This window comes from Pteronotus mesoamericanus, unplaced genomic scaffold (genome assembly GCF_021234165.1).
Source record: "Pteronotus mesoamericanus isolate MK-2021 breed Mesoamerican mustached bat unplaced genomic scaffold, CSHL_Meso_final contig_164, whole genome shotgun sequence".
In the NCBI taxonomy this organism is placed as follows: Eukaryota; Metazoa; Chordata; class Mammalia; order Chiroptera; family Mormoopidae; genus Pteronotus; species Pteronotus mesoamericanus.
Genome location: NW_026555065.1, coordinates 8,858,527 through 8,874,577, shown reverse-complemented (window position 1 = coordinate 8,874,577; position 16,051 = coordinate 8,858,527). Strand labels below are relative to the sequence as shown.

The window sequence follows — 16,051 nt, the reverse complement described above, 5'->3', positions numbered from 1 at the left end:
TCCATCACCATTGGCCTGCTACATTCAAAAGATAAGTGCCATTTTGATGACAGATCACTGCTATACTAACGAGGAAAGGGACATGCTCACAGAACATGCTAAGGGCAGGAGGACCTCATCTGGCCCCACGGCCTCCTTGGACAAATGAGGCTGTGGCCCTTGTCTGCTTATCAAAGTTACAACTTAACACCAGGAGTGGCTTCTGGATATCCTGTGGCCTTCAGGGACTCCCTTAACTTGGCATCTCTGCAGTGGAGTCCTCTGTAGGTTCAGCTATGTGCCAAGTCCTGGGGTCGGGGGAGGATGGGAGCACTATGGTGGCTACACTTGGAGAATTCATTGAAGGACACCTAGGTATCGACAGATGTGATTTGTGCGTCAGCAACAGTCAAATGTAAACACATGTAAAAATGGGGGTACCAGCAGCAGGGGAGACTCTTTTATCCTAGGAGAGACAGAAATAACTTTCTGGAGACAGTGCCATTTGATGTGGATCTAAAATACTTTTAACTTTCCAGAAGAGTAGAGGAGGAAGAATATTCTTTATAATGTATACTCACTGGGGCAAAAAAACTAATACATATGGAATAATGGCAACCAACACATGACTAGACACTGGAGGATTCTCCCTGCCCCTCAAACCCTTCATGCATCCATCCTGTTGGACATGACACACAATCAAGGCTCAGCATCAGCCCCCATCTTGGGGGTTCACTTTTTGGGGGAGTCTGGACAAAGGAGAGAAAAATTCTGAATAAGGGTATCTAGAAAGGGCGTCTGATCAGGTGTCAAAAGTAGAATGACAAAAGGTAACAGGAGGCTCTTTGAGAGAAGAGGGAGGTGGAAGAAAACAAGATGAACACCATTTTAAATTTCACTTTTTAAAGTCGCTTTCTCTTCTGGAGACACGGGCCCTTTGATAAAAGCAAATTCTAAGAGGCTCTGGGAAAAGCAATTTTAAAAAACCAGCCAGGAAGGGGCCACCCTAGGAAAAGCATTCCAGTGCCATGGCTCAGGCTCCAGGAGGGGGTTCTGGAAGTCTTGCCACCCATGCTGCCTCGCAAAGGGAAGCTGTTTATACGATATATTTGGTTTTCTCAGAACAACATGCAGCATCAGTTCCACAAAATTACCTCAGACCTCACCACTCCTTCTTCCTCTTGTGGCAAAGCAGAAAGAGAAAAAGCACTGGCCACAGCATGACTCACTGAATCTCCACAGTTTCCCTCCAACAAAATAAAGATTCCTGGTGACGCCTCCCTCCCGTCCTCTTTGTTTATTCTTTCTCAGTGCCCACAAAAATGACTGTGTAGAAAACTAAGGTCCCAGAGTAACCAATAGGTGTGTTTGTATATTTGCTTTTAGCCCCAATAAACATCCACCTACTTAAAAGAGGCAAAAATATTGCTTTCTCTTTGGATAACATCAGCACAGTTGATCAAACCAGATGGACTATTAATAAGCTGTTGTTTAACGTCTGCAAAGGACGAGAAGAGGAGGGGCTCTGTGTCCGAGTGCATGTGGTTTTGCTGATCCATGAAAACCACCGTCTCAAGGTGACCCGGTCTTTCTTCTGCGTCACTAGAGAGGGGTACACACTGTCTGTCCCACTTCAGAGGTGGCGCCCTCCTCCTTCTAATGGCAGTTATCGCAGGAACCAGGGCCCCTTCTGGAGCTCATTACCATCATGGCCCCAAATGCCCCTCAACACTGCAGAGTCCCACCCCAGGTCTCCAGACTTCCACCTACAAGACGATAAGGAACCAGCAGTGTGACTCAACAGTTACTATGTGCAAGGCAATGAGTCATTTGATTTGTGGTGGCTGCCCCCTCTACTATTCCAAAGCACCACCTGGGAAGAGAGGTTAACATTCCCCTGCTATAACAGAAGGAAACAGACTTTCCAGCAAGTCAAGCAGCAAAGGCAAGGCATGAACTGAAGTCTCTCGGATTATGAACTCATCCAAACAGCAGGGTTTCTCCACGCTTTCTCCCTTGTGACTCATTGAATATGTCCACCTGTTAAGTATAATAAGATGGCAATAGAATGATAGACTGGTTCCAAAATACCATCATAAATTCATATACTCTTTGCTAACAACCTACCTTCTCTTAGCATCAAAGATGAAAACACTGGAGTTATTTTTTATTTGACACATTACTTATGTCCAATTGGTCACAAATCTCAATCTCTCTCTCTCTCTCTGTCTCCCTTTCCTACTCTCTCCCTTCACCTCTCCCTCCCTCCTCCCAGACAACTAGGCAACTCACTCAACCTTCACAACCACTCCTCATACTATGTATTATTGTCTCTATTTTACTGTTGAAAAACACTATCCAGGGTATTCCAACTGCAACCCCCATGTCCTTATTGACTGCCTCTTTCTATGCCTTTCTCCTCCCTCCACCCTCCACAAAGAAACCCCCACAGTTCAGATGAGGTAAAGGGAGGGAGAGCGGGAGCACACAGAGCCTTTTGGGCACAGATGAGCTACTCAGATTGTCAAGGACAAAGTCAGAACCTGCCCATAGGTAAGTAAAAGCCATGAGAGGGTGACAACTTCATCAGGGAAGCTGTAAACCAAACATGGAAGCATAGGCTCTCATCCCAGCCCAGGGACGTTTAGAAGTTTCCCCCGAGTGCGACAGAAAAACTCCTTTCTGTTTTGCTACTGGGGACAACAAAATTTGATCACGGCGTGACTTTTCCAGAGGCTCCCTTGGAATCTCTGGATTCCAAGAGAGTCTGGGAGTGCACAGAGAATAGGGTGGGACACAGGGAATGGGGTGGGACACAGTGGTCACTGCACAGCCCCAGAAGGTGTCCTCGGAAGCAGAGGCAGAGAGTTGCCTTCAGACCACACACTCCTGTCCTGGAAGTGGGAGAACAATGAATTACATTTCTGGAGTAAATAACCTAGACCCCTTCCCTTCCTCCTCGCAATTCTGACGGGGAGGGGAGGGGCGGAGCTGGCTGGCATGCCTGCTGGGCAAAGGAAGGGCAGTGACAGCGACTTCCCCATCCGTGAGGAGCTTCCCTCTCCTCAGATGGCAAAGGCCCAGTTTACCAGGCTGTCACCTCAGCAAGTGCCAGCTTCCTTCCCTTTTGTGGACTTCTTTTTGGTTGGGAAACTCCTTTTTGTTTTACCCCTAAAAATGGGAACTTTTTAAGCAAGGTACTTCATTTCCCAACAGTCCTGGATGAGTGAGGCATCACTGCACAAAGGAAGGAGTGTAGCTGATGTGCCAACTGAGAAATGATAATGAAAGTAATATATAATAATAATTATAATGATGATGATGAAAACTTACACGGCCCCCTGACAATTATGCCAAATTACAAGGGAGATATTTCCCATTAGATGAGGCTTGAGTTCTGACTATGTTGGGTCTGCACTAGTTTCTAATGACGATTCAGTTTATTAAAAAGCAATGGATTCACACACAAATTCTAAAAAGTGGGGTACACCCATATTCACATAATGGCCTGGCTTGTTCCTCCCACTTAGGAGGTGGCCCCAAGACACAGGAGTCCCTCAACGGAGGAAGAACCCGGGTCACCGATTCTCTGACTGATTTGAACGGCGGAGTGTCACTCACTGGTGTGTGTTTACCAGGGTGGGGACGAGGAAGAGTGAAGGTGAGTAAGCACAAAGGCAAGAACTGTTTTCTCCTGAAAGCCGACCTTCACCAGAGAAAGCGCCAGGGTCGCCCGCCCGCCGCAGACCGGTTCCGCAAACACTCTTTCTAGTGTCTCAGCGAGACTTTTCCCTCTTCAGTTCATCCAGGAGAAAAGAGGAGCCCACACACTGGATAACTACAGTCTTCCAATGCCCAGAAGAGGGAGGCCATCAAATGTGCTGTGTAAATACAATGGGGCCAGTGCTGGGCAGGGCCTGCGGACGGGCGATCACCCACATTCTTACGCTCTTCTAGGAAGAGCAAACTGCACGGCATTTGGAGACAGCAGGGTGGAAAGAGGTACCAAAATTTAGTCCCACAGACCAATATATATGCAGATAAGTAAATAAAAATGAAATTCACACCCTCTTTGATCCAGCAATTGCATTTTAAAGAATTTAGCTCTAGACATACCAAGACATATGCACAAGGTCGTTCACTGTGGCAAAGTGTGTAATGGGGAGAAGTGGACACAGGGGTCGTGGACTGATTAGAATATGGCACATCCTCCCCATAAAGCAATCTGTATGCACTAACATGGAAAGATCCAAGACACTCAGTTTCATAAAGATAGCAATCAATATGTGGATTAAGTAAAAAATGATGGCGTTTGTCTAAATTTTTTGGAAGACGTGTTATAACTGTTTGCTTGAAAGACACACAAGGTTCTGTTGGGGAGAAGGGGGACTCTTACTTTCCATTTTAAACTTGTCTGCCCATTTTACATCTTTAAAAAAACCATATGCATGTCTTAGTATAATTTAAAAATAAATGGAAACATTTGAAAACAATGCCAGTACTGCCAAGCATTTTTGGGTGGCGGGGGAGGGTGTATTGTTGGGTGATGCCCGAGCCATCCCAAAGCTGGGACCGTCATTGCTGCAAGCCTGGGTTCTGTGCAGGTTCAAGGTTTGACAGGTGGATTGGCAGATGTTGTCTGGATGAGAAAAGATCACATCTGGGATGACCAGCTGGTCCACAAGCACAACAGGACAGCAGATCCGATTTCCAGAAAACCTGGGGCTAAAATGCCCCCATGTTACAAGTTTATCGAGCTGAGAAGCAGATAAACCAAATTCTAACTATGAAAAATGGACCATGGGAAACATTCTGGCCTGCCATCGAACTGAGCTTGTGTTGTTTGTCCCAGTGAGTCATAGCAGGAAAGGCACAGAACTATCTCTTAGGCTTTAATGTCTTAATTGACAGTCTGGGGAGTCTACCTTTGCAGTTCTGCTATTTGACTGGAATGAAACACTTACTTTCATTGCAGATGAAAGGGGCGGGTCAACTATAAATGTTTATTTGTCTCCTATGTGCCAAGCACAGCAAACCAGCATTGGGCTTGCAGTGCATTTCAACGCTATGGAATTTAGATCCCCTCCCCTCAGTATTATGGTGTTGTGAAGATGTACGTTTGAAGCAAGTGCGTCTGTTTGTGTGCATGTGCTGAAGTACAGTGAACAGAGTGCAAACGAGTATTTCTGAAGAGTGTGGGAAGTTACTGGCCAACCAGCAACCTCATTCCCCTCAACCCTTGGGGTATTTGGGACTAACACTTACTAAACCCATAAATATGTGCCGATGCTTTACATGATTTCATTTAATTCACATACCACCTGCACGGTATGAATATTAAAATCCATCTATTACTATTTTACAAATGGGTAAAGTTAAGGTCTGGGATTATAATGTACCAAGCTGCCTCTGCCTGGAGCCTCTGGGGATGGGAAAGTACTTTGTAAGTTTGGCACGCAAAGTAGGGGTGAGGTGGGGGTTGGGGGAGGCTCCATGAATGTAGAAGATGTGCTTATATGTGACCAAACAAAAGTTCAATAATTGTGTGACATTTCCACACACACGTCTCAGTTAATCCCTGCAACAAAGGGCCAGAGCTGAGACTTGTCATCAGGATTTCTGACTTCCTTTTCTTTGCTCTTTCTGCTATACCCCATCTCACCTCCAATGTCGTCGTCAAGGCCATGTATAGTCCCAGACTCAAGGACCACAAGGTCCAGAGGTCAGTCCCTGGCAGTTGGCTAGATTTCAACCTTCCTGGAAGCAACTAAAGCAAACATAATGTACTGTACAAACCAGAACGCTTTGTGTGCAGAAGAAAGTGTTGTTAATAATAAAGCTGGAACAAGATGCATAAACCAGGAGTGTCTAAGATACATGGTTGTATCTGTGACCAACTTGATCTCAGAAAAGCCATGGGCCACTCTTAGGGACCCACCCTCCTAGCTGAGATCCTGGGCTTCTTAACCACAGCATCTCCCACAAATCACTCTGCCTGTCTGGGCCTTTCAGCCACCTGCTCAGGAAGAGGTCCCTAACATTACACTGCCTTTAGAAGCCACTGCAAAGCTCAAATAAGACTGACAATCACACTAACCCCCTAATCCCTCCAGGGTACAGTTGGTTTTATATGGTGACATTACCAGATGACAGAGTGTGGACGGTATATACCAGACTGGGAACATTGGTTTGACTAATGAATGAGGAAGAGAACAAAGGTTTCTAAATACATACATACATACATACATACATACATACATAACAAGAGGTGGTAAGACACCCAGATTTTGTTTTAATTGCATACAAAATCTGTCCAGAAAGTATCCTAACATGTAATATGAAAAATAGAGACATTTCATAAGAAGATACAAGATACAAGAAACATGGTACGTAGGACGATGATGCCTCAGCCCCCTTCAAAGTAGGCACCTTGGGACCTCACACAGTTCTCCCAGTCGCCATCAGCTGCCCCATCGTATTTTCCTAAATCGCATCAACAGTCTAAAATCTCTTCCCTTTCAAAGGTGATTTTAGTTTTGGGAAAAGCCAGAAGTTACATGGCGCCAAATATGGGCTGTAGAGGGACTGAGTCGCCTGGGTGATTTGATGTTTTGCCAAAAAGCTCTGCATGAGACGTGATGCATGAGTGGGCACACTGCTGTGATAAAGCTGCTGCCAATCACCAGGTGCCCACAGCTGTGGCTGTTTTTGTCATATTGCACCTCTCAACCGACGAAAAACATTGAGGTAGTACTCCTTATTAATTGTTCGGCCCAGAAGGGCATACACGTGATGGACAACACCTTCCCAATCAAAAAACACAGTTAACATGGTCTTGATCTTGCTACGACTTTGCTGTGTCTTCTTCGGATGTGGAGAAGCAGGCGACTACCATTGGGACGGCTGGGCCTTTGTTCCCAGATCACAGCCATAGACTCACTCATAGACAATTATGACCTTCTTGAAGAAATCTGGTTGATTGGTAGTGGTTTGAATCAAGTCATTAGCAGTTGCTAGATGTTCCTTCTAGCACAATGAACAGTACGATGTTCCTTCTGCTCTGATAGCAGAAGCTGCAGAATGAATTTTGCCATGACACATTTCATGCCAAGGCCCTGCATCAAATCAGGTAGTTTTCAGAATCCCCAAATCAGCTTCTAGTTCTTGCACTGCCAGCCCCTGACCTTTAGAGATTGCAGCCCCTACGTGTTCAACATTCTCAGATGTACTGCGTGTTGTAGGCCTTCCAGAGTGTGGATCACTTTCAACAGATTTTCAACCATCTTTGAAGCATTTGTGCCACACTTTTATTTGTGCTGCCCTCATTGCATCATCCCCTGAAAACCTTCTGAATCATCCGAATAGTTTCCGTGGAGGAATGGCCAAACTTAATGCAAAATTTGATGCAGATCCATTGCTCTACTTTCTCAGTCATTTTGAATGCAATGGGCCACACAGTACACAAGCTCATTCAATGGCATCTACCACCCCCACTGACTAGTACAATGAAATTGTCATTGTTTGCACATGCACATTCCAGTCCACTCTCCTTGGCTGCCAGATTACATTGATGTCGCGCAAACCATACTTATTATAACAATGGCTGGACATTTTCTGGACAGACCTTCACATATGATGCCATTTATACAAAAAGATATCCCTATGGAAATACAGTTTGTTTATATCCAACTGTACTTTCTACATGGCTTTATCTTTCTACTGAGCACATGTTTATAAAATGCACACAAACATATTATGGCTGTTTTCCTGGGAAAAATTAGATCAAATAAGATAGGGTATACTAAAGTACTCAGTAAAGTGAAATTTTTGCCCTATTATTTGTTATTCCATGTCAGCTCAGACCTGCAATCTTTGTTGCTTATCCCAGATTGCAGCTTAGTAAACTCTTCTTTAAATAACAACGGACCCCAAGCAGGGAAACAAAAGACTTTTTTTTACTTTCTCTGCCTGAAATGTTGCTCCCAAAAGGAACATTTTCTATGTCAATGGAAAGATCAAATTTAAGATGTTATAAATGTAAAGTTAGCACATTTCATCAATACTTAGATGCATCTTTTTTCTTATTCTAACATTCTGAAATTAGAAAGTGCCTTATAATCAATGCTGTGTCACAGCTTAACTGGCAGTGGGTTTTTGTTTTTGTTTTTTTGGTTTTTGTTTTTTAGATGGAAAATAAAATAATGATATGTCTCTTACAACTGGAGACATCTTAGGCCTGATGAATTATGGTACGTAACACTTAAGAGGAGAACAGGCACTGTTCTATGCACTTTACAAATATTAAGTCAATGTTTAATATCATCAGACATAAAAAGTAGAATAAAGATTTCGATTATTCCGGAAGCATCGTACCATGTAACTAATGTCATTTCAGGAACCGTGCAGTGGTTTTTACCAGGGAGGCTGATCACCCAGTCCTAGAGGCTTTGCTGCGAAAATTTTTGCAGCTGGCTCCCTGCTCCCTGTCCCCAACAGAGAGAAGCCGAGAGTCCTGGCTGACAAGCTGCCCATGACAGCTGCCCATCACTAGGCCACGAGAGTGCAAAGCAAGGTAATTTCCTCTGCAATTTGTAAATGCACATTCAGACTTGTATCTCTTTCAGCCTAAAAGTTCCTTCAGTGTTAAGAGCATTTGAAGCAGGAAGGAGGTGTCCCCTCACCCCTGATGTGTGACACACACGATGCTCCCGTGTTTCCTAAACCTTAGCCATGTTCAACTACTTTTACAACTCTTTTTATAACTTTTATAATTTATCTATATCAACCACTTTCATAGCTTTAATTATCTATAGGACAAATTCTACCAGTCTCATGCTTTAAATTTTTCTATTATAAATAGCCCTTTTTAATTTGGCCAAATCCTAAAACAATCATCTCCTAAAATCACTAGTTTGACGTTAGTTTTATTTCTTTGAGCTGTGTTAAAATAATAATGAAGACCTATAACATAAAACACACAACATGGGGTTGTAACTTCCTGATCCTACCATCCACCTGGGTGCCCTGTCCCACATGTGGGGACCCACTCCCATTCTCTCTTCAGCCTGTTCCCACCAATTTCAAGTTGTGCCATACAGAATTTAAATGACTTCTATTGTATTTCCTAAACATATTTTTCTCTGCTGTGGAAAATCTCAGATGACAAGACCAGATTCCCCATGAGATAGTAGGTGAGAGCTCAGGTTTTGTTTTCACAAGTAGAAAATACGCTGCCTTCATGTTCCGAGTCCCCTGCATTCCCCATCGGGAGTCTCAAGACCCCTCCTGTAGTCCTCTCTCCTCAGCAAACCCTCCCAGCCAGATGGGGGACATTTTAGTGGTCCCCAGGGCAAGGCCTTGTCACGAGGCAAAGGAGAAAATTCTCTCTGGGGGCCCTGTAATTTATTCTTCCTCTCTAGGGAAACACTTCCTGCAAGTATTATCATCAGCACATTGTATCCTTTTCTCTCTCAATCTCTAGGAAACTGAGAAGGGTGACTCTCTCCCTCTTGGGAGAATATTCTTCTCACGCAACAGCTAATCCGTGTCACATATCAGCACTGTTCTAACATTTTATACATGATAATCTATTTAATTCTCACAGCCTTACCAGGCAGGAAACTGAAGCACAAAGAAGTGAAGTAACTCGTCCCGCTCCAACAGCTGGGCTTCAAACCCAGGCCGCCCGGCTCTCTATTCTTGGGGTTCAACCATTACGCTCACTGCCTCTCGTAACAAGGTAAGGGACCACCGAAAGCAGCAACAGTTCTCAAGTGAATAGTAACTGCTATATTGCAGGTTTACTGTGTGCCATGTATCAACTTCTTGCACCTACACAACACCATGAAGCAGGCACTCTTATCCCTGGTAGGTAGGGTACCTTGTGCAAAGTCTGGCAGCTACATGGCACTGAACAGAGAAAACTCCATGCCATGACATCAGCTGTGGGAGCACGTCTGTTCCCTGCTGTGTCCCCAGCATGCAGGGCAGTGCCTGGCTCATGGTCGTGTTCAAACACCAGTCTGGTGAATGAACGCCAGGTCGCTTGGGCTCATCTCAGAACTAGGGGTACCTTACTGTGGCAGCTACAATGGGGAAAATGGGGGCCCTGGGCCCAGAGTCTGCCCCAAGGAAGAAAGAAGTTTCAAAAGCTTCCCTATTGCCCTCCATCCCAGGAGGTCAAAGGGAAGAAATGTTGGTCCTAAAGACAGCTGTTCCCTGACTGTCTACTGTCGTCCAGGTTGGGATAACAAGCTCATTTTGATCACAGGGTGAGGACATTTCATGCTGCAGGAAAAAAAAATCAAGTGGTTGAATTCCCTTTATATGAAATATGTTCATTTTACATCTCCCTCTATTTACAGTGTAATCAAACAAATGATGAAGAGTCACACTAACGTCCATCTGTCATGGCTCCGCTTGCTTAACAGCAACATCAGGCACATGTCAGCCCTTCAGGGATTCCCTGTCATCACTCCTGTTTGCAAGTACAAAAGCTGGGGCATGTAATTCTGTTTGCTAACCCAGCAGTTGCTTAGGATCAACAGACTTGGATTCAAGCACAAGCCCTAAATCTCTGACTTGGGGCAAGGTCGGTTTCATGGAATTTTAGTCTTTACAATTAAGGCAATCTATTGAACATGCACTTAAATGTGGTTCAGGTTTTGTACCTCTAAAATGACAAGATTTTCATGTATAAATAGATTCATAAACCAAGAAAACAAAACGCTATCAGATGATGTGCCCTAATTTTTGTTTTCAAAATTATAGTCCCTGAAGCAACGAGAGTTGTTCAGTAAATTTCTTTAAATGAATTCAGAAGTCAAAAATAAATGAGGCAGGCAGATTGTTTACAGAAACACCACAACCAATAACTCTTGTTCCTATTATTGATTAAAATGGGAATAAAAGAGAGGCAACTGAACAATTCCTTGTGACATAAAATGAACTACTGCTCTGTACCATGGAAAAAAGAAATCCTAATTTAAATGCTGTTCTGAGAAAAAAGAAAAAATATGCAAAGACTTATCAGCAGAGTGCAGCAGACTTGATACAAACCTCATTAAAAACGGTCTCTCACTATCATTCCCTGCATCTCTCTCTATTGATTGTAAAATATGCATTATTTAGGTCATGCAAAATAATAATGGTATGGCAATACAAGATAATCAACTCATTTTATGGCTTTTAAATATATTATTTAATTTTTCTGAAAAATGAAGAGTTTTAGGTATATCTGAATGAGAAAGCTCAATTTTTTAAAAAAGGCTTTGTAAGGTTGACGGAATTCTTTTCTTACCTATATATTTTTAAAGCCAGTGTGGAAACACTGAAAGAGCACAGAGCAGGATTTCAGGTGGAGGTGCAACAGGTAAGGCGCTGGTGTGCCGTCCTCCACTCGAGGTGCTGCTCAGGAAGTGCTCAGTGGGGAGGAGGGCCTGGAATGCGGTCAGGGCTGTCTCAGGGGTGTGGGCGGCCTATGTCACTGGTTAGCCACAGGGACTGACTGAGTCCAGGACAGAAGCTGAGCTCCGGCGTGAGCGGCAGCCCCTGAGCGCAGTCATTGCCCAACACTGAACCAAATACAGACGCGAAAAATGCCTTCCACACCTCCTCCTGTGCTTGGCAAGGGCCTATGTGGACCCTCTGCTTGCTTGATCTGGCCTCGCCGGTGGCATCAGATGCCATGTTCCTATAGGGGACAAAATGTAGCTTAGGGTGTTGGTCTGGGAGGTTTCAGGGTATAAGCGAGACCTGACCAGACCCAGAGAGATCTTGAGCCACCGATAAGCTGGCTGATAGTGGCAGAGGGGAAAGGTCTGTGAGTTCGTCTCCGAGGGGGAAGCCATCAGAGCAGCCACTAACCAACACTGCGGGTCAGTGTCACCAAGGGTTCCATAGGCCCAGGACAGCGTCATGCATGCAGATAAACAGCTGGCCCATCCTCTCACTCCCTGTCATCAATCACCTGGCCATTTCTTCTCACAACCCACACCTTGTACTTCAGGAATGGAACAAAAACAGGTTTGAACGGAAGGAATTTAGAAGGAGGGGGAAGAATCGTGTTTGCACACGACAATTCAATTAAAAGCAGGCCTTTGCCTCCTGATGCCCCTGTGCCAGCTAATCTCTCAGAACCCGCACCCGGCGTCAGAAAGCCAGCACAGGGGCCCAGGGGCCGTGAGCGTGGCTGCCTGTGCAGCAGAGAAGAACAAGGACGCAAGAATCTTACCCTGTTTTCGTGTCCTTGACCACAGAAACTTCAAGGGGTTCTTACCACCTATCTGCTGTGACCCTCACCTCCAAGTTTAGAAAGCAAGTTGTGGGTATGAATTTGCAATGAAACCGATGCGGAAGATCAGCAGGGCTTCTCTGCGAGCTTATTCAGGACCCTTGCGATTCAGCTCTTTCAGGTTTGGAGGGGCCCCTTTCGCCAGCTTAAATCCTTACTAAGGCTTCAACTGCAAGCAAATACAGATGTTTGAAAATACAGGAATTAGGAAGGTGAGAGAGGTTATGGAGAGGGAGAAAAAAGACCTTCTCTCTCTGAGGGGAAGGGATTCTAACTGAATAGAGGTCTTAGATCTCCTACAACTAAAAAGTCTTTTAAGGAAGTGAAATATTTCAAGGACATTTAGTAAAAGTGGCTTTGCAAGGATTCCATTCTCTAGGCCTGTTTCTTTTTCTGCAAAATGGGAATAATAACAGTATCTACCATCAGTAGATGATGCACGGAGAGGTCACATTACACTGCCTGGCCCACTGTGAATGCCAAGTAAAGTTGTCAATCTTAATACGTGAACTGGGAACCCTGGTAGCCAGGAATAGTGCCCTGACTGGATACCTGATGTTTCAAGAAAGAACCAGAGAACCATCATCTCTTCTGGCCAATAAGACAATAAGAGCAGAGACAAGATTCAATAAAGAAATATGGAACTTCTAAAGTTTTATGATGCTCAGGTGATGCATATTCACATGAGACATTTCAGTCCAGGATTCTCTGACACTAGGGATCCACTACAGCAGAGTAGAAGAAAGACCGTTGCTGCAGAAAAGAGACATATGGAATTTACGAGGCTAAGTGAAAAGGAAGCCAGTAATGAAAAAATGCAGTAAGGACCATCTTGAATAACAGACTAATGCCTTACAGGCCAAAAAATAAAGGTGAAGGTGTTTGAACAAACTACGAAGGAAGCAGGGTAAGGAAGGGGCAAGGATATTTCCATATTTACATTCTGAATCTGAAAGTCTCACAGCTGGGAGGAGCCTTTGCATATTGATTGTTCAGGCCAAAGCTCTTACTTGACAAATGAGGAATCTGAGGCCCAGAGAGCTGATACATGTCCAAGGTACCAGCTACTTAACAGAAGGACCAGGACTACACCCCGGGTCTTCCAGCTCTGGGTCCAGCGCTGTGCGGCTCTCTACTGCCAGTCCCGCCTGAGCAAACCTACAGCGAAGGTTTTAATCACCCACAAAACTTCTGGAAGGAAAAATCACATGAGTCTAATCATTTAAATATTTTAATTTCTCAAATAATAAACATTATTATTCATGAATCTGGACCCTCTGGCAATCAGATTGCATGAGGGTACTGGTGTCCATCCAGATATGATGGGCAGGGGATATGAGTCAAGGCATTGGCTCAAAAATCAGAAACAAATAGGTCAAGGAGAAAAGCACTCCCTAGAAGATAAGGGAAAACGTGGGCAGAAATTAGAACACTGTACTGTAACTAGAGATCTCTAACAGGAGAATTCCATGGTGCTCCTTCCAATAGTTACTTTTCTCGCCCGGAGTTACTGAACTTGAAAACAAAACACAAGCTAACCATGTCTGATGTGATTATGGGGCATGGGTGAGTCACACGAGCTTAAAGCTCACGACTCCATGGAAAATCCAAGAAATTTTTGGTGACTGCTGCCCATTGCTTCGTGTATTTTGTAATATAATACAGCATCACAAAGGCAACTCACATCATCGTGAAGTGTGCTCCACAGTGTTTAGGGAACAGGGCATGGACACTGCTTTTCGGAAGCACCTCATAGTGCCAAACACTAGTTTGCTGCTTTGTTTCATTGGGTCTCAAAAGAATTGCAGAACCAGGGAGGTACTACGATTCCCACATAACCGATGAAAAAACGGGCCAGAAAGTCATGGAGTCCAGATCTGTACTTGGGTTTAGAAATCCACAGCAGCTTTCATTGAGGCTACGGTGGAAGAGAGAAGACATGGATTCTCCACTCTGTGAAAACATCTCAAGGGAGAAGCTCTCTGATAGCGAGATTTCAAACAGGGCACCTGAAGCCGCCTGCAGGTCCCATGTGGCAAGTTGGATGGATTGCATTGGCCACGGAACAGATTGGCCACTGTAAACAGAGGGGCACTTGGGTGCACTGATACAATCTCCTTCAGAGTACTCCTCATAGCCACGTTTAAAGACAGAGCCCCACACCCAGGTCTTCAGTAAGCACATGCTTCTCTTTCAATTATTATTATTATTTTTTGGAATGGATGATGATGTCCCTTTGTGGCAAAGATGCCTCTTAGCACAATAAGGACATTCAAGTATGTTAAAAAATATCTTCACAGAAATTCCTACTTGGAAGAAGTAGACAAGATAGACATCAATTGCCAAGACAGTCCCAAGTAGGGAACCATTGGAGGAACCTGTTACATAGCTTTCAAAGTCAAACCACAAGGCACTCTCAGCCCTGCAAAGTCAAGAGCGGGTAGTAAATGCCAGTCTTCCTTGTAGTAAGCACAGGAATGAGAGTCAAGGGGGCTAGAACTGACACGCAAATGATCCCAGAGCAGTAATTAAAGAAATCACTTTCTGCGAGGAACTGAGACAAACTGCGACCTGCTCTCAGTGTTAGGTAGAAAAGAGCGCGGTGCCCACCCAGTTATGGAGAAAACGGTGTGCTCCGCTTTGGGCAGGACAGTGAATAGAAAATAGAGGTCAATGTCACCACCTCCCAAAGAGGACTGTGCTCAAAAACTGCCAGCAAGACCACAAGTGGATTTGCAAAAACATTTGCACGGTTTCTAGTTGCAAAAATGCTGAAAGGGTTTGTACTACCTTCTGCTCCCAAGTACACAAAAGTCTCTTTCTCACTGAGCCCCGAGACCCAAAATATAAGGAAAAGCAGCGCCAGCCGTCCTAATATCCCCCCTGGCCATGACTCCTTCTCCTCCTGGGAGCTGGGCCAAAAGCACACTACAGCTTACTGATCAAATAACCGGCACCCAAGATACCTGGGAGTGACCACACATTCACTGGAATCAAAAGCAAAAGGTTTTGCCTTATGTTTGATAGCACTTGTATAGGTTTAAGGTACAGACATAGCTGTTAGCTTTGCACTTAGGAGGAAACCCCATTTCAATTTTTTTTTTTTTGTATTCAGTGGAATAATGAGTACAAAGATTTAAAAAGAGAGAAATTGCTTGAGATCCTGAGAAAGATAAAAGGCAAATGACTTAAATTAAATATGCAGGAAACATTAAAGAGGGAAAGGAAATAAAACAACTCTAGAGATCTAAATATACAACAAAAAGTTGTTTGATCGTAGCGCAAGCCATGTGAATAAAATACCATAAATGCTTTAGAGGAAAAAAAAATTTAAGAAGAAAAAGTTTCCTTTCAACTTCCATTGTAATGAAACCATAGTTCTTTTGGTCTAACTGCAGTTCACATGCTAAATGGCTACTAAATTCAGCTTTGAAAAACCTACAGAACATCCTCTAGTTTTAAAAAACATAAGAAAACCAATCCCTTCCAATCAATGGGCAAATTTTGTTTGCTGGGTGGGTTTGGTTTGAGTGGCTATGATAAAGGCAAGGGTGATTTTATTTTACTTGATTTGTGTTACTTAAAATTTTCTCCGTTTAAAAAAAATCTGTGGTTGTTTTACAAGGCTTCACAGCTAATTGATCAGTTTTGAAAAGTGGTTTGAATATTTTTAAACATACCCAATTGGTGTTTCCCTTGTCTCCAAATCAAAAATTGTACCACCTTTTCTTAAAGGTGTTTCTGAGGCACTCCTTGACTGTGAGTTTGTACACTCCTATA

General features: G+C 43.9%; 1 protein-coding gene across 1 annotated transcript in view; it reads right to left on the bottom strand.

Annotated features, from left to right (window-relative positions):
* The window catches only part of MYO1E (myosin IE), a 190,957-nt gene that overhangs the window by 112,331 nt on the left and 62,575 nt on the right, over window positions 1–16,051 (bottom strand). The window lies entirely within an intron of this gene.